At 47.4% G+C, this 19,422-nt stretch overlaps 1 protein-coding gene and 1 pseudogene across 3 annotated transcripts in view; both read left to right on the top strand.

Annotated features, from left to right (window-relative positions):
- The window catches only part of SHQ1 (SHQ1, H/ACA ribonucleoprotein assembly factor), a 325,608-nt gene that overhangs the window by 227,324 nt on the left and 78,862 nt on the right, over positions 1–19,422 (top strand). The gene's annotated exons all lie outside the window — the stretch shown is intronic.
- On the top strand, positions 8,408–8,535 carry LOC113257315 (U2 spliceosomal RNA; annotated as a pseudogene).

Raw genomic sequence — 19,422 nt, 5'->3', positions numbered from 1 at the left:
GTAGAAACGTGAGTGATTTTTAAAAGAGAGTGTCTATCCCCTTTGGTCCAAGCCCTAGAGTTGTCTACATGGTCAACTAAATGGGGCTTACTCATACCTGTAACTCTTTCCTTAATGTTTACAAGGATTCATTTCCTCCTTTCAAAATCAACGTGTATTTACACTGCTTTAAATGCACACGTGGCACTCACACTGACGAGCCATGATTTATGTAGCTTTCTTGACTAGCCTTGTCGGACATTTTAGGTTATCTCGGATATTTTACCATTACACATCAGAGCAGACAATTTGGTCAGAAGCAATTTGGCCAAAAGTAAATTCATTAAGCTGCCAGTGTGGGTAGGATGTTGAATTCATTGATAATGAAAAGTTTTAGTCATTCTGTTTATGCGAAGAAGAGATTTTTGTGTGCCAAGGGGAAATTTTGCCTGGAATGATTTTGCAGCTTTTTATGCATCTCTCAGCAATTCCTCCCTGTACTTTTTTTTTTAATGTGAAGTTTTTGTTTGCTTCATACTTTTCTACTTTTAAATGTCTCCATTTTTCCAATCATGGATGCTCTGTTTGGGATCAGATTAAGAACGAAACAACGTAAGCTACCATCACCTGCATGCTGGAAACAGTTTAAGCGTTCATCATTGCCTGCCTCTTCTAGAGCCCTCAAAGTTTATAATGTGTGCACCAGTGATCGAAAAATTAGCCTTGGTTCATTTTGCTAAATAAAAACTTTCAGGAAAACATGGTTAAACAAAAAGAGAAAGAATCAGTTGCTAAAAATAAAGCTGGTCTTTTTTAAAAAGTGCAAATAAAGCTCCTACTCTCTTCTCTATCTGGGTTGAGAAAAGAAAACAGCAATGGCTGACATCTGGGAACATTCACAGCTATATTGTTCTCCTTTTGGACAGACACAGTCTCACAGAACACCAACATCAGACAAGGTCACTCTGTGACCATAATAAAGTCGATCAGAACACATGGCCACTATACAACCCATGAAATGCCAAACATCTCCGTCCCTCAGCTGACAGGAGTGACTGCTGATGCTTGGACCGTTACAGCTTTTGTCCACCTTCCATATAGATAGGATTCGTGGTCATGCCCGATCGTAGAATTGCCCCTGCTCTCTGAGTGAGCCTGCTTTCTTCAGCTTCCCCCAAATCACCATCTGAAGCCCAGACCCTACACTAGGTTCTTTCTAACACGCCTGGCGTGCGTTTTTCCTCGCCGCAATGGTAAACCCAGCTTCTTCAATGACAGGCGTATTCGTGGTGGGCTTTGGCTAAAAGGCATTGACAAGATTCTATAATTCGGTGTTTCTTTTATGCGTGTATTGTCCTTCAATGGCAGAGCCTTCTCTTTATAGGCAAAACCAAAAAACCAGACAAGGAAAAAAGAGAGAGACCAACAATTATATCCAACCCTCCCCGAGACAACTGTTGTTAACATATTTGTGTATACCTTTCCTGATTTCTTTTCTATACATATATGTTACTATTTTTATCTTCAAAAATAGGCCTAAATTAATCTGTGTGTAACTTGATTTTTTTCTACTTACACCATGACAATGATGATCACATTTGATATGCTAACTTGGTTAGGCTATGAAGGCCCGGTGTTTGGTCAAACACTAGTCTAGATGCTTCTGTGAAGGTATTTTGTGATTCATATCTACAAGGAGTTGACTTCAAGGAGATTACCCTTGATCATTTGGGAGGGCCTTACCAATCAACTGAAAGGCTTAAGAGCAAAACCTAGGATTTCCTGGAGAAGAAGGAATCCTGCCTTGAGACTGTAACATAGAAGTCTTGCCTCAGTTCTCAGCCTGCCAGCCTGCCCTACAAATTTCGGAATTGGCAGCCCCCTCAAAGTGAACCAGTCCCTTAAAACCCTCTCTCCCTCCCTTACTCCTTTCCCCCTCTTCTGTTTCTCTGGAGAACTTCGACCATCTTTTGATGTGAACAGAGACACACATAGCTACCATATCTGTACCATATTACATATGATGATAAACATTCATTTTATGCTTGTGTAGCCATTTAACGCCTAACTGATAGACACAGAATTTGTTTTCTGCGCCATCTTATTAGCAGCCTAGAAGCATGATTAATTGGCTGAAAGGGAATTAGAAATTTTAAAAGTAGAAAAAAATAAAACCCTAGTATTTCTGAAAAATATTTAAATATTTTGTGTCTAAAGATACAAAAAGGTCATAAAGCTACCTTACTCTGAATCAAACTTATCCATACCCATGATTGGCAATATTATTTCAATCAAATTGTCAGAGATGAAACCGCAATTGCAACCAATGTGTCTTCAACCAAATCAAATGAAGCTGCTGTAAACAAGGCTATGATAGGACATTCTTGTAATTAAATTTTTGCACATATCGGAAAATATTTCCTTAAGTTCTCAGAAGTGGAACTGCTGAGTCAACCAATATGTGCTTTTAAAGTTTGAGGTCTATAATTCTCCCCCTGGGATTTATTCCAAGTCATGTATTTATAAGACAAAGTTTTGAGTACATCTTAGAAGCCAGACTACATTAGGCCCAAGATACAGAGACAAATTAGCTACATTCTTGGTTTCAAAAGGCTCAGGGCTAAAGCTTACTTGCTTTTGTGCCTAGCACAGTGACCCAATAGGAGGCACTCAACAAGTATTTGTTAACTGAACAAATGGGCAAATGAGTGAATGAATGAATGAGTGTGTGTCAGTTAGCTATTGCTACATAACAAAGTACCTCACTGGCTTAAAACAACAAACAGTTGTTATTTTGTATGATTCCGTGAGTCATTTGGGTGGTTCGTCTTGTCTGGGCTCTCTGACTGCTCTCTGCTGGGGCCAGCATGGTCTCACTCACATTTCTGATAGTGCTCAGGCTAGGTGGTCTTGAAAGGCCCTGGCTGGGATGGTTCATCTCTGCTCCCCAAAGCCTCATATCCTCCCATGGGCTAGCCTGGGCTTGTTCACATGAGGCTAGCCTCGGGGTTCCAAAGAGCAGCAGAAGAGAGCAAGTGCCAAGTCACAGGCACTTTTCACATCTTTAGCTGGGTCACACTTGCTCCTGTCCCATTGGTCAAATCAATTCTCATGGCCACACCCATATCAGGACAGACCCGGTGTGGATATAGGATGGGAACGGCAGCCTGCCGGTAATGGGATTGCTTCTGATTCTAAGGTCTTGGTCTGTGTCCATTTACGTAAATGCCTGAGTTGGAAACTCGGTTCGGAGTTTCTGAAATTATACTTTGGGTCCTGAACTTTTCCACTAACATGTGTTTAACCCAATGTGTCTGATTCCGGAGGCCACGGCTAAGAAAAGCGTTTCTGGGGAGACTGAATGTAAGCCTCGAATGCATGATCACTACCTTGCGTTCTGACCTTTTTCTTAACAAGTGTGGAGAATGATAACTCAGTGGTGTTGGGGCCACCAGTGACTCATTCCATCTCTCCTCACGAACACAGATAAAGTTCATCCGTTACCTGGGTCCCCAACCACATAGCCTCTTGGCTCCACGGACATCATTTTTCTACTTGCTCAGCACTTGGAAGGTGATTTAATGTGAAATTCCTTGGCATCAATTAAACGCTGGCCTCCGGATGGCACCGTGAGGGACCACTTGGGGAGCAAAGCGGTGCCTCTCATTACAAAAACTTTGTGCGGATTTTCAAAGAACAGTTACTGAAATGATGCCTTCACTACCACTTCTGTCCTGGAAATCTCTGGCTCCTTCTAAATGCACATGGCATGTTCAAAACAGGAGAAAATAGTTGGTGGAAATCTCCTGCATTCTTTACTTGTGAGGGCACAGAGGTTAATTGGGGAAATAGTTCTCTAATGGAAGCCAGATTTGGAGAAAGTGAGGAAACAAATTTAAAAATCATGTCTGCGGCGTGGGGGAGAGGGACACATTTTGATGGTGTGGGTCCCCTGACATGGGGCTGTCTGGGTCAGTTAGGCAAATAGGATGATCTTAATAGCTCCAATTTATTTTCCCTTTTGGGGCTCTGGGTTCAGCAGACTGTTCTATGAGCTGTTTATTGTCTGAACTGTTGGATTCTGAGAAAGTTTCTTTGATGGCATCATATGGGAAAGCGTTCCCTGCAAACTCATATTCAGTCATCTTTAGCTACTAATCCTTCCCTTTCCTGTTGTTCCTCCTGCCACAACCAACACACACACACACAAACACACACACACACACACACCCCACATTATCTGCCTCCTTCCCTGCTTCCATGTTGTCATCCCAGAAAGGGTGTAGAACAGTGCTTCTCAAACTCTCTGGGTAAAAGACCGTTTTTTAAGATATCTAATCCACTGCAATACCTCCATAAAATAGGAAAAAAAAGTATATAAAAATATACATAACAAAGATATACAAAATACAAGTCCGACATTTTTACTATTCCTTTAGGCAGGCATGAAAGCATTCAGTTAAATTGTTATAAAGGTTTCTGCACACTCACTCTCCATTTCTGTACTTAATTTGTCACACACTGCTAACCAGTGGCCGAGCACACGCCGCACAGCTCTGGTGCAGAGCCCCGTTTCAGCAGCGGACTGGATGCCCAGCGTTCGTTTGTTTATTCACCCATTTATCCTGCGCACAGTTATCGAGCCTGTGTTCCACACCCGGAGTTCTGTGAAACAGCGCCAGTTAAAACTACGACAGAGGGTCTGTCAAGTAGAGGGCGGACATGGGACTAGGCCCGCCCTACTCCTGGGGCAAGGCAGTGACCCGGTTGCAGGTGTTGGTGGGAGGCCATCTCACCCGTGTAAGGGCTCAAGGAGGCTAGCTGGAGGAAGTGAGATCTACTCCAAGTCTCGAAAGAAGAGGAAAAATGGGTTCAGTGGAAAGAGGGGTCTACGTTGGTAAGAGGGACTGTAAGGGAGAAGTCCTCTCCCGGGAGAGGGAAGGGCATTTTCAGATGTCGCAGTGTGTTCAGGGCAGAGCAGGAGTTGGGTTTGCCTTAGTGCAGAGGTGGAGAAAGGGAGAGATGAAGCTGGGAGCTAGAGCACGGGGCTCAGAAGGGGTGCTTTGAGGCTGTGCCAAGCAGTAAGGCCTTCATCCCAAGGAGCACAGGAAATGCCAGAGGCACTGGGCAGGGAAGCTCCCAGCAGCAGATCCGCATTTCAGGAGGCTCCCAAGACTGCTGTGTGCAGAGGTTACAGGGAGGTGAGGGCCAGTTGGGGGCTGCTGCTGACACCCAGCTCCGGGTGACAGGTCCTGGCCCAGCTTTGTCGGGGTGGCCCCGAGAGGAGGGGCCCAGCCTGCACAGATAGATGCAAGGCCCGTAGGACTCAAGGCAAATTGTTTGCAAAAGGAAGGGAAAAGAAGCTTCGGGGAGACCATTGAACCCGAAACACTGTTGGGTGTGGGCTGTGCAGAGCTGGCCCGGTGAAGGGCTTCTCCCACCCCCAGCCCGGCACCAGCAGAGCCTACTGCCTGACCCAGACGGATGGCTTTTCCCAAGATTCTTTTTAAAAACAGCTGGATCCCCCCGCCCCCAGTCCAAATTACAGGAAAGCAATGAAGGCGTGACTGAAAGAAAGGGATTCACTCCACATCATGTTGGGAAAAGACCAACCCAGAATAAGTAGGTTTGCAATCCTCAAAGCTGTACCTTCTGCCTCTTTTTTGTTGCTGTTGTTGTTTTTTTAATAACAGCCCAAAGCCCAGGGTTTGATGTCTGTAATGTGTGCCACGAGGGTATCTGTCTTTGTTTCCTGATGGACAGATGCTATGACCGAAGACCAGTGTTTGATGCTGAGATCACACAACATTCTGCCAACATCAGTTAAATGATGAATCTCGTACAAATAATTCATTTGGTGTTTAGGAGGGCATTGAGCCAGATTGCGGTGATGTCTCCATTTTTTTACATGCTAAGGAGGCAACGTTTCAGAGGTAGCTGGGGAGAAATGGAGGGGGGTGTGATTTCTTTTTTTTTTTTTTTAAAGATTTTATTTATTTGACAGATAGAGACAGCCAGTGAGAGAGGGAACACAAGCAGGGGGAGTGGGAGAGGAAGAAGCAGGCTCCCAGCAGAGGAGCCTGATGTGGGGCTTGATCCCATAACGCGGGGATCACGCCCTGAGCCTAAGGCAGACGCCTAACCGCTGTGCCACCCAGGCGCCCCGGGGGGGTGTGATTTCTGCAGGTGGACCGGGGTACCCTCCTTTCCTGGGGACCATGAAGGCTTTACAGGTGTCATGCCCCCCAGAGAAGCCAGGGTCGCAGCAATGCGGCGAGAGTGCCTCCTTCTGCCGCATTTCTTTCCGGAGCCTGTAATTCGCTGAAGGACATTCCTCAGGGTCGGTTCACAGGCTGAGTTAGTACCCTTGGTTCAGGGAGGGTAAAGGGACAGGGAGGAGAGGGGCTTCTCCATGTAAATGATGGGCCCATTCATTAAGTGTCCCTGCAGCTGGGCTTCAATACCTCATCACCCATCTGGAGCAGTGAGGACTTCTCCTTAATAAAAAAAAATCCTAACAACAACAACAAAAATTAAGAGTTGCTTCAGGGCTCATAATTTTTGCTTCATCCCCATGTTAAGAATTAGGACCACCACATGATAGGTGCTTAATACAAGTTTGAGGATGAATGGACGAATTGTCATTTCCCCAATGTTGTCAATTTCTGTATACTCAGTTTTTGTCTCTCCCACTTTTTATTACCCTGTGGGTGTGGATTATATCTGTCTTAATGAAGATTCTTTCCCCAGCGTCTAGCACAGGGCCTGGCCCCGAGGTTGAATGACTGGGTGGATGGATGGTGGAGGAGGAGAAACCAGGCCTTCCCATGCCCAACCCAAATGCTGACTCCTGGGGGGCCCTTTCTTAGGCTGCTGCAGCCTTCCCTGCCCACATCCATGGGGCAGCCCACAACCTGGGACTGCCTTACTGTAGATAGACTCCAGCACTCTTCTGGTAGGTTCTGCATGGCTCCAGTGTTCCCCAGTAATGTTTGGCTTGGTAACATTCTTTCTATTGGCCTCCTCCCCTCCTCTTGCTTCCCCCACAATTGCCCCCAAATGAACGACTTACACTTGAAGCTTTATCTCAGGATCTACTTCTGGGGAAACCCAAAGTAAGACAGATGGACCACGGCCTGGCTCCCGGTGATGATAACCTCACCAGGATAGACAGCGTGCATCCCCTCCCAACCTTTCATTTAGGAAAAAAGCAAACCAAAGGAAACCTGGACATTTTTAACCATCCTCACCAGTCCATAACATTTTCCCACCATTGCTTTATCTCTTCTTTGCCCTCTTTCTCTCTCTCAATCTTTCTCAATGTATTTGTTTGTATTTTTAGAAACACTATGATTATATAATGTATAATTACATTATACTAGTATTTTATTTATTATATTATACTTTTATTATATTTTATAATATATTAGGGAGAAACATGTGTTCAGACTCCTAACGGGAAGCACTTGTTTGATAGACATGCCTTTTTCTCACAAATCTGATACATTTTATGTCTCTCTCTGTCTCTCTCTCTGTATATATTTTAGAACCATCTGAGAATAAATTTCAGACTTCATGAAGTTTTACCTGCAAATCCTTTAGCATATGTCTACCAGAAAAAAAGGGGCACTTTCCTCTGTAACCAGAAATTCCATGATCACACCCAAGAAACTTAACATGGGTATAATAATACTATCTCGTATATAGTTCATATTCAAATTCTGCCACCTGTTCCAATACCATCCTTTATATCCGTGGGACTGTGTACATACAATCCTACTGGCCCTGACACAATGCCCTGTGGATAGCCATTAAATTCAAGCGGAATGAACAGAATGGAATGGATTCCCTAAACTAAGAGGTGGAGAGGTTTGGGTCATGTGCTTCTGGGAGACGGACAAATATTGCCACCAGAGGGTGGAGCCTTGCAGGGCTTCCTGAACCCTACGTCACATAGTCGAGGGTGCATAGCTGGGTCCCATCACAGCCCCCAACCTCGATCCTCAGACTTCTTCCCCAGAGAGCCCGGGAGCAGGGAGGGGCGATACTTCTCTCTGGGCCCACCATGCTTGCACCTGTCGGTCCAATTACTAATTTGTATTGGTCCTGCTGTTTCCAGAATTTTAATTGGAAGGAAAAGAAAGCATCACCAAAAATTGAGGTCAGGGAACTCCAATGGCTGTCCATGGTTTTCAGGACTGGCTGCACCATTTGCAGGGGCCAGTACAAAATGCAGATATAGGCCGCTTGTTCAGAACTTATTAGGGATTTCAAACAGTGACAGCAGAGCATTAAACCCAGTTGCAGGGCCCTTCTAAGCATGGGGTCCTCACAGGACACACGCACATGAAGGTGAGGGTTGGACTGACTGAAGGTTGACACCAAAAGCAGGGAATATTGACCAAAGGTTTAAAAGTCTCGTGGAGTTATCGCTTCTCGGCCTTTTGGCTAAGATCAAGTGTAGTATCTGTTCTTATCAGTTTAAAAGTCTCGTGGAGTTAAAACGAAATGACTTTTGAAATTAAAAAAAAAAAAAAGATTAAATAAGAATTCCACATAGGAAAAAAAACGAAATGACTTAACCCAACGCCCGGCTGGTCAGCAGGGACTCTACCCCGTAGCCTCTATGGTTCTTACAAAGGCGTCTGCGGTTGTCAAGTACTCTGTCACCTTGGAGCACGTGGCAGATTTGAGACTGTTTCCTGCCATAAGCTTGCTGGTTCTTATACTCATCTGTTGCATACCATCGCCCCCCTCTTCCATCAGGGCTGGTTTGACCCAGGCTGTCCCTCCCCACTGTTCCTCGGGCAAGCCGCATCCTGTTCCCTTCCCTGACTTCCCACTCTCCAGCTTTCCGTAGCATGGAATATTGCAGAAGCTCTGTCGGGGAAGAGGAGGGGTTCTGTCTCCCTGGTTCCTTTCTGCACTGACACGATTCCCAGGGAAGGAGACTGCAGAGTCTGTCGGCAGGGTAACACACCCCACGGTTGTGTTAAAGAAGGGCCCGGCTCTCCTTGGAGCTGCTTTCCCTCCAAGGACTCTAAAGGACAGAGCTGCTGTCACTATTTCAGCATGAAGCCAGGAACCTGGGATGGGGAGAGCAGAAAGGGGGAGCAGGGAGGGGGGACCCGGCAGGGCTGGGAGTGGAGCGTTGCGGGAGGAAGGAGATCCAGGGAGTTCAGAGGGAGAAGGGGTTCCAAATGTCCATTTTTATGCACCAGAGGATGGTGTGCTGGGGGAAAGGATGTTCTGCTGTTCCTCCGGACGCTACCCCTGATTTTAAGACTGCCTTTCTTGTGATTGCCTCTATGTAAATCTGGCCCCCTCCCCCAGACTTGCTGGTTATAACCACGAGCATGAAGCCGAGACCCGTGGTAGCAGCCAAAATGAAGGTCATCCCCTGATGGGAACCCGCGGACGCCTGGAGGCCTAGCACCCTCCTGCAGGTGTGTGGTCAAAAAGCAACTGTGAGTTCCTGTCGCCAGTCCCTGTCCTCAGCAGGGAGCCATAGAAAGCCGAGATTTCAACAGAAGTCTGGAAAAAGTAAACATGGCCAGCGGGAGAAACTCGAAACTTCTTCTAGTCAACAGGAAACGTTTCCCTTTTGGTCTGTCAGAAGCAGTCAGGAGCAGTGTGTGGAGCCCTAATTTTTCTTGTCTTGGGATGTAATAAAAATAGCCCCTCTTTGGGTGTAAATAAATGGCTCCTCCCGCTGCATCGTCACCACTATTTAGAGCAATAGCAAGGACTGAATGCTGTTCTGAGCTGGAATTTTGCGAAGTCATGTCGCTGTTTTCGATTGCGGGGAGATTTCTGACGTGGTGTCTTTCTCCCTGGGACTGGAAGGAATTTGTGTCTGGAACAGAGAAGAGGAGGGCTCCAGGGATTCAGGATGAAGAGAGACCTGGGAGACAAACAGATGTTACCATTGGATCCACAGCAAGACCTTCCCAGGACTCTAGACTCTTCCTTTTGGAGCCTCTACCCACTGGGCTGCTGGCAGACCTCCACCACACTTGAGAGTCCCTTTGCCTCTGAAAGCCAGTTGACCTCAGGAAAGGCGGGCCATGAAACCCAGGGGAGCGAGAGAGCAGACAAGTTCATAGCCAAGGTTATGATAGGAGAGACCGTACCACCTCAGCCACTGCGGAAAGATAATTCCGTCCTGTGAAAGGAGAAGCATGCTCCCCACCTGAACTCCAACACTGAGGAAGCCAACAGCCGTCAGAAGACCCAGAGACTGCAAAGGACAAGGGTGCAAGCAGAGAGGAAGTGGGTTGGGGAGGAGGAGGCAGGGAACCCCGAAAGGCTCACACACACAGTCAGTAGCTCCATGATTCCCGCGTACGTAACGGCCATGTTAACCAGAGTCATGTGTTTCTTGAGCACCTAACAGCACTCTAAGGTAGACTTGGAGAAGCAAGGCAGAATCCTTGCCCTCAGGGTTCTTCCACTCTGCGAGGGGGTAGGGAAGCAAACCTCAAATGATAGATACACCCCAACAGTCAGTCTGCTGGTTATCTCAAACTTACTGACACCTACTACGTGCTGTCCTGAGGAGAGTAGGGATGGAGGGTGTGGGAACAGATAATAAAGATTTTAAAACGTTTAAAAATAATAGATATTTTAAATAGTAAATGTTTAAAACAATAAGTATTTAACATTTAAAAAGATGACTGTATCCCAGTCCCGCCTGTATAGAAAGGTGGTGGCCTGTTATCCTGTCAGGGCAGGCGGGCCCGAGCAGTCTGGAAACAGAAGCAGAGCTCATTGTGAGCGGCCTTGCGCAGTAGCCTGTGTCCTGGGAATCTGCTTCGGTTCCCAGGCTGGCCCTGAAGACATGCTCGGTGCCTGGATGCTGGGGATGGGCGGGTACCGGGCTGGGAGAGACTGAGGACAAGGCCTTGCACTTCAGTTAATCACGGTTTTGTTCTGCTTTTACTTTCTGCTATCCTTGCACGTACCGCCAAAGTCTCCTCTGTTCTTCACCTGGTCTTTGCAAGTAACCAAGTAGATGCAGGTTCCGGACAATGACATTTATGCTCATTGAAACCAAGGAATCTGGGGGGCCCAGGGGGCTCAGTCGGTTAAGTGTCCTACTTGTGGTTTCCTCTCAGGTCTTGATCTCAGGGTGGTGAGATGGAGCCCGGCATCCGCTCCTTGCTCAGCAGGGAGTCTGCATGAAGATTCTCTCCCCCTACCCCTCTGCACCTCCCCACCTCCCCCCCACCCCCACTCGCATGCACACTCTCTCTGTGTCTCTCAATCAATCAATCAATCAATCAAATCTGGCTCTGGGGGTTGGGGTGGCATGCAGGTTTAGCCTCATTAATCAAAAGATGGTGCGAAGACCAATAGCCGAGCGCTGCTGTGAGTGTGTCAGAAATGCAGAGTATGGAGCCCCACCCCAGACTTGCAGAATCACAGTCTGCCTTGTAACAAGATCCTTATGTGCTTTAGATACACATTAAACTCCGAGACAGGCAGGTTAGAGCACAGGCTTGCCAATCAAAAAGTCATGCGCTGTATGACTGTGGACAATCCACACAAGCTTTCTGCGCTTCAGTGTCCACATCTGTAAAATGGGCATCGAAGAATAGAATCTGTCCGTGTCCTCAGTGAGATAAATGACCCATGTGCAGTTTTTACCGCAGACCCCCAGGATAAGTGCTTAAAATACTGTCATTATTAACCAGATGACACCCTCTGGCCATGCAACTGACTTTGGGCCGCTTTATCTTTTCCTAGGGTCCAGCTATGGGCACTGTTCGCTGAGTCCTTGTACTAAGTTCCCGCTTCCTCACAGTTTAGCTTCTTCTTAGCGTAATAATTGGTAGAATTACAAAGGACTGGAGCTGGAAAGAAAGGAAGTTTGAGTTTCTAGTGAGTCTGCCCTCTTTCCTTCCCCCCTGAGGAGGCTATGGCCCAAGACTTTGCCTGGAATCATTGGGCGAAGGGCTCGCTGAGCCCAGGGAGCCTGTTCCTGAGTTCCCTGTTCAGAATCTCTCACCAAAATAAAAACAACAGCTTCTGTGCAGACCCCAGACTCAGGGGTTTATCAAAAGAAGCATCTCATTTAATCTACATAACAATCTTCCACTTCAAACACAAGAAACAGAAGCTCTCAGGTTAAGTAATGTGCCCAAGGCCTCAGAACCTCAAAGGGCAAGCAGGGGCAGAATGGATCTGGTTTGCTGACTCCAGGGTTCCCAGTGGACCCGCCCCTTCTACTCCACCCTCCTCAGGAAAGCTCCCTGCAGGAAAGAGGCATGTGTGGGGGCACTTCTGGGTATCAAATGTAGTTTCTTGGCCTGGGTGGTAGATACAGGGGTATTCATTATACTAGTCCTCTGTAAACTGTGCAAATATTTTCACACACACACATACACACACACTGTATACATCAAAATATTGCACACCCATAACATAAAAACAAATAGAAAAGAACAGGGACGCCTGGGTGGCTCAGTTGGTTGTGCCTCTGACTCTTGATTTTGGCTCAGGCCTTGATCTCAGGGTCCTGGGATAGAGCCCTGCATTGGGCTCTATGCTCAGCATGGAGTCTGCTTGGGTTTCTCTCCTTCTCCCTCTGCCCCTCCTCCTGCTCTCCTGTTCGTGCTCTCTCTCTCTCTCAAATAAATAAGTAGATAACATCTGAAAGAAAAAAAAAAAAAGAATAGAAGAGGACTCTCACAGATGTTTGAATACAACCCTGGCACTGGCCTATCTCAAGGTAGGAAGAAGGGGCTTGGGCTTGACAGAAAAGCAGGAAAAAAATACCCTGGGCTTAGCCTAGAAGCCTGGAGTCAGCACCTTGACTAGGGAGCAGATAAGCTAATGCCTGGCAGGGCCTAAAGGGGCATGGTAGGTGGGGCCTAACATTTAGAAATGTCTTGAAAACCAGGCCATGAGAAAAATGATTTGCCTTTTGCTTCGCAGATTCCTGGTTATGACAGGTGTTAGCATATTCTCTTTCGTCGGTTTCCCAGGACGTCAGGAGGAACGATGATTATATGACTGGCAGAGTCATTTATGATCCCGGAAATTAGGAAACCACCTAAAAGTCCACCAGTAGGGACAAATCTAATAATGTATGGTGTCTCCATGTGAAGGAGGGGCACTAGAAGTCATTTAAATACTAGGACATAGTGAACATAACAAGGATTTTACCTATAGCTGTGCTGGGTTGAGGGCCTTCTGTGTGTCAGGCCCAGGTGCCCATTCTGGTAACTCATTCTCACAGCGCATCCCCATTCTCCAGATGAGGAAATGGAGGTTCAGGGCGGTGGAATAATTTGGTCCACATCCCACAGCTGTGACATGCAAAGACGTTCGTGACATCTTAAATTTAAAAAGCAACTTATAACTCAGGGTGTGCGGATCATTTCAGTTTCGTATACGAGGTCCGGTAGCGGGGGGTTGGTGGTAGAGATTATGTCACACGTGAGCCGGCTCACAGACAGCCCTGCCACTGTTGCATGTATTGCTGTGGATTTCTGGCAGTTGATATGGAAGGAGTTCATGGCATAGTCAATTAAAAAAGGAAGAAGAAAAGGCAGAATTTGCAATATGTTGCAGTGTGTGTGTGTGTGTGTGTGTGTGTAGAGTCAGTGATTTTAAACTGAGGGTGATATGCGCCTCAGGGGACATTTGGCAATGTCTGGAGATATGTTTTGTTATCACAAATGTAGAGGCCGGGAACGCTGCTAATAAACACCCTATCATGCACAGCATCGGGCCCACCACAGAATTATCCCACGCAAAGTGCCACACACACACACACACACACACACACACACACACGCAGAGAGAAGGAAAATCTACAAGGACATTTCAGAATAACAATTGTTATCTTTGGGTGTAAGCTGAATTTTTTTCCATATCTCTCTTTTCTAATTTTTTCCTAAGCAAGGAACATGATTAAGAGTGTGCGCGTGCATCGCAGTGTGTGTGTGTGTGGGGGGGTATCATCTATGTACAATTGCCTTAGAAACAGTTCAGTTGAAGATGAGCCCCAGAGGGGAGGGAGATTTGGGGGAAGTTTTCCAGTGGTTCAAGCCCAGGCCTTGTCAAGCCCCGCCTCCAAGGGTTCCTAGATCCGAAGCTTGGGTAAAAACCCAGCCCGAGGGCCCGAGGCCACCTGCGGGGAAACGCGTCCGAGGGCCGGAATCCCTGGGGGGAGGCCACACCCACCCCGGGGAGGTCAGCGCGGGGCGGTGGAGGTGAACTTGCAGGAGGCCCGTGCGAGCGCAAGGGCGCGACTCCCAGGCTTTGTGGCCGTTACTAATGATGGGGCGGCAGTCCCCTCACCTGCTCCTCATGCTGTGTGATGGCTCTGTTTGCTCTTTGCCCTGTTCCGCACTCAGTCGCAGTTCTGTAGCCACCTGGGTCACGGCTCCTTACGGGAAATAAAGAGAGAGACAATAGTGTCCCGGCTTAAAACAGAAAGGCCCTGACAGCTGCTGAGCAGCTCTTGTGTCGGCTCCCTCCCACGGCTGAGGAGCCGACATAAACCATCCCATATAAAGAAGGCAAGAGGGGCCCAGACAATGGCTGGAAACTCAGAGGGGCTCCCGGCAAGTTTCCTGAAAGCCCGGGTGAAGAAGCAGACAGTGGGAAACAAAGGGCCACCCCCGGGGCCACCTCATAAACCCCGCTCCTCATCAAGGGGGAGGCATGTGCCTCTCCCCCGAGCCCCTTACTGAAGTGTTCCAGCCTTTGAATCAGACCGCAGCTTCCCAGGGCTAAGTGCTGGTCAAGTGCCCCTCCCGCCCCCCAGGTCCCATCCCCCCTCCCATCCCATCATCCCCCATCAATGATGGACTAGATAATAGCTCTGCTCAGCGCTTTCTCCCTGCATGCTGGAGAAATCACTCCCTTGCCGAGATTTTCCAAATCAGTGTTCTGCGTCGGAACTAAGCAGATTCCCGGACCTGTGGCCGTAGATCAAGTATGGCAAATAGGCTTCTAGTCTCTGAATGACGGGAGGTGGCTGTCTGCAGTGCTGGGTCAAGAAGCTCCCTGGGACTCCATCCAAGAGAGTGAGGAAGGAGCTGTGACTGCTGAGCTCTGCCTGTCACCGGTGTATGTCTGGGGGGCTGTGCCCGAGTGTGCCTCTGTGCCTGCTTTAGCCCTTGACCAGACCATCCACCTGGTTATTCCCAACCGTAGCAGAATTTCTGATCCTGCCATTCCAGGGGGCAGTTACCAATTCCAACAGCAGGAACATGACAGCTCACCAGCATCCGAATACCTTTGGGGACCTGTCAAATGCAGATCCCTGGACCTCAGTAGGCTGTGTTAGAGCATCCTGGGGGGATGTACCTAAAAATGCCAGTTTCTGGGCCTCACTCAGAGCTCCTAATATGGAATATCTTGAGGTGGACACAGAAATCTTTACTCTTGACAAGCACCCCCAGGTGATCTGTATGCACACCAGAATCTGAGAACCATTTATCTAAAGATATTGTTTCTACCTGGAACAACTAGAAACATTCTTAAAATTGCTGTTGGGTTATGGTGGTTTTAAAATATGTACAATATTCTTTTTCTTAAGATTTATTAATAAATTAATACATCTTTTCTTTAGATTTGTTTGAGATAGAGTGTGCACGCAAGAGTCGGGGGAAGGGCAGAGGGAGAGGGAATCTCCAGCAGACTTCCCGCTAAGGACAGAACCAGACATGGGGTTTGATCCCACGACCCTGAGATCATAATCTGAGCTGAAGTCAAGAGCTGGATACTTAACCAACTGAGCCACCCAGTCTCCCCTAAAATATGTCCAATATTCTTTAATATTAATATTAATTAATAAGGGAGCCTTATTCCCACCCCCTAAGTGTGGGCCAGACTTAGAGACTGACTTATGAATAGAACGTGGAGGATGTGAGAGGACGTGACGTCTAAGATGAGGGCATAGTGGCCTCCTCCTTGCTCTCTTGGCTCACTTCTTTGAAGGAAGCCAGCTGTCAGGTCATAAGAATAGCCCTACCGAGGCTCCCATGGAGAGAAACTGAGGCCTGCTGCCCACAGCCGTGTGAGTGAGCCAGCAGGAGGCCCTGGTCTAGCCCTCAGATGATAGTAGCCCCAGCTGACTTCTAGAATGTGACCTCGTGAGAGACCCTGAGCTGGAGGCACTTAGCTGAGCAGCCCTCAGGTTCCTGACCCACAGAGACTGTGAGGTAACAAGGGCGTCTTGTTTGAATCCTCTAAGTTTGGGGTGATGCAGTAATAGAGAATGATTATGTGAGTAAAAATACAGTTTCCACTGATCTTTCACCGGGCTACACTGTTCACGGAGTAAGCCAACCCTGGACAAGTGAGCTTGACTTCTCTGAGGAGAAGGTGTTGTTTACTTCCAGCTGATTCTCTGGTCAGAGCCAGACAGACTCTGCGGGCAGGCTGTCCCCAAGCCATCTGAGACTCAACAAGGCTGAGGTCCTTGCAGGAGGCCCCTCACGGTGTTTGCCCTGAGGAGTTCTGTTTGATGTCCCACCTGTGTGTACATGGCCTTTGCCCTGCCTCCCTGCAGGGGCTTTAAGCCCTTATCAAGCTCACAAAACCTGTAATGTTCAGCCCCAGCCCTCTCCCCCACTTGCATCTTCCAGCATTTTGCTTCTTTACACACCGAATGTGTCCCCAGCACCCCAAAATCCATGCCTGCATGCCTCTGCTCACACTCCCTCTGCCTGGGATGCCCGTCCACACCCTTGTTTCACCTGCTCTAGAGCTTTTCTCAGCTTCCCCACATCCCTTCCACGAGTGTTGGGGCTTGGTCTCCACTCCCCCAGCCTGAGAACGATGCAAACCTTATTTTACAGTATAAGTTTTGCTTTGGGGTCTAGGTAATAGCTCTTTTAAAGGACAGTCACTTGAGCACCCAAAGGCAGGCATGGGGAATTTCTCTTTGTTTCTACCTCAGGTCTAGCTCTGTGGTTCTCCATGTCTGTGTGCTAAGAATTCCTGTATGTGGTGATATATGCTATCTGAATTTAAATACAACTGTGAACTTTTTATACAATTGAAAAAAATCACCTTCCCTATAATCAGCCCTGGCTCCCTGTGTCCTTAACACCTTGGGGCAATTTTGACTTCTGTGATTTGCACTGTATGCACTTGGCACAGGGCTGTGATCCTTAAAGGGATTCCACTGCAGTAACTCATCTAGAATCCCAGACTGCCAGCGATGGGAAAAAAGCCTTTGAGATAATCTAGGCCTGTAGTTCTTAAATTTGGTGTTATACACTCCTTTGAGTGTATAATGAAAACAATAGAAACCCTCAGGAGAAAACTTTGGCCTCCCTGAAATTCCTACCTAGATTCCAGGTTTAAAATCCATAATCTAGTTTAATCTCATTTTATAGATAAGAAAAAAGAGGCTTAGAGAAGGTAAGCAAACTGGCTGAGATCTCGCCAGCCAGTGGGAGAGCTGGGACTAGACTCCAGATCTCTTTATTCTTCCATCCCTGGTTCGATGCCTAGATGAGGCTGCTTCCCATAAGCACCCCAAGTCTGTGCCAGCCTGGTCTCTGCCTGTGATGTACAGCAAGACAGAACCTCACTTCATGTCTCTGGCCTGTGTGACACTTCACCCAAGTGTGGACAGTCAAGCAGTATCCTCTATCCTGGGGCCATTTCATTGCTCAGAAGTTTCAAACAGGGAGAACATGAGGCCTTCCCATTCCTCCTTTGAGAGATGGGTTGGGCCCAGAGGTTCTGACCACCAATACGTGGGGTCTAGGCAGAGGCTTCAAGCTGAGCCAAGATTGGCCAGTTAGACCAGCTGGGATTCATGATGAAGAAATCCAAGACAAAAATAGACATCGGTGGTGGAACAGAGAGCAAAGACATATGTACTGATATAAAGTAGGAAAATTGTCTCCAAAATGAGCTTGAGCAGGCTCAAACCAGGTTTTAAGGACACGGGGAGCTGGGGTCGATTATAGGGAAGGCGAGAGGTATGAGGACAGAGATGGCCAAGAGCCAAATGATTCCCCCAGGAAGCTAAATTGTATCATTGCTGCTTTTTTGCATAGGTATCTTAGAAATGATGGATTCGTGTCTGTTAGGATAGTTTTGCTTAAAACACAAAAATAAAAACCAGAACTATGTTAAAACCATAAAGGGTGGGGCACCTGGGTGGCTCAGTTGGTTAAGCCTCAACTCTTGATTTCCACTCAGGTCATGACCTCAGGGTTGTGAGATCCAGCCCCCCCAACTTCCACCCGTTGGCTCTGCAATGGGTGTGGAGCCTGCTTAAGATTCTCCCTCTCCCTCTGCCCTCCCCCCTCCCCTTCCTCTCCCTTTCTTAAAAAAATAAACAAAGCGAAACAAAGCAAAACCATAAAGGGAGTTTATCAGGTTTTGTAACTTCAAAGTCCGGAGGTAGGGTAGACTTTAGGAATAGTTTGATCAAAGATCTGGCACAGTTTCTCTGTAACTTTGTCAGCTCTGCCCTTCTTTGGGTGCTGGCTTTGTCCTCAGACTTTGTCCTCTTTGTAGCAAAGTGCATACAGCAATCCCAGGTCTCATACCTATATACCATGCTCTCAAGAACAAATGCCAACAGCTAGCCTTTCTTTCTCCAATCACTGAACAAAAGTCCCGGGTATCAGGCTCATCAGTACTTGAATCAATCACCGTGGCAGGGGAGATGAGATGACACCGAAGGGTTGGGCCAGTCACAGCCCATCCTGCGGCTGGGGCTGGCTCAATTCCTGGCAAGTCCAGAGCTGCCACACAGCAGAACTGGGTGGGTAGGTGGTGTGGAGGCAGCCACTGTGCTCACTCCATGGATTTCAGGGGCTGTGGCACAATCCACTAGCACCGTGACAATCTTGTATTTCTCCAAAGTCCTAGCTTGATACGGTCCACACCGTATTTGCAGAGTTTTCTTCCAGCTCCTTCACCAGGCACGATTGAGCCCCTCTGAGTCCTTCCTACTCCTCTTGTGAGTTGTGAATCTGACACTGAAATACACCAATTCAATGTTTTAAAATCAGAGAAAATCAGAACAGGAAGGGAGTGGTTTGAAGTCAACTCATTTTTAGAGAGGTGCTTCCCATCTGGATTCCATATTCAGTGCTCTTTCTCTGACCCACTGGGATGCTCTACAGGGTAAATTTTGGAAGAACAGGTTTGATGAGTTCTGTGACTTAAGAGCAGGGCAAGTTACTTAACCTGTCCAAGCCTCAGTTCCCTTATCTGTCAAGCGAAAATGGTGACAGTAGAGCTTACTTTATAGGGGATGGTGAGGATTAAATCTGTATGTGTTCCCTAGTTCTGCTGTAACAAACAGGCACACATCAAGCGACTTAAAACAAATACAGACATTTATTGTCTCCGAGATCTGGAGGTATGAAGTCTGAGACCAATGTATCTGCCTGGCTGTGTTCCTTCTGTCAGCTCTAGGGAAGAATCCATCTCCTTGCCTTTTCTAGCTTC

This window comes from Ursus arctos, unplaced genomic scaffold (assembly GCF_023065955.2).
Source record: "Ursus arctos isolate Adak ecotype North America unplaced genomic scaffold, UrsArc2.0 scaffold_14, whole genome shotgun sequence".
NCBI lineage: Eukaryota > Metazoa > Chordata > Mammalia > Carnivora > Ursidae > Ursus > Ursus arctos.
Note: the sequence above shows the minus strand (reverse complement) of the source record. Positions and strands in the feature narration are given on the sequence as shown.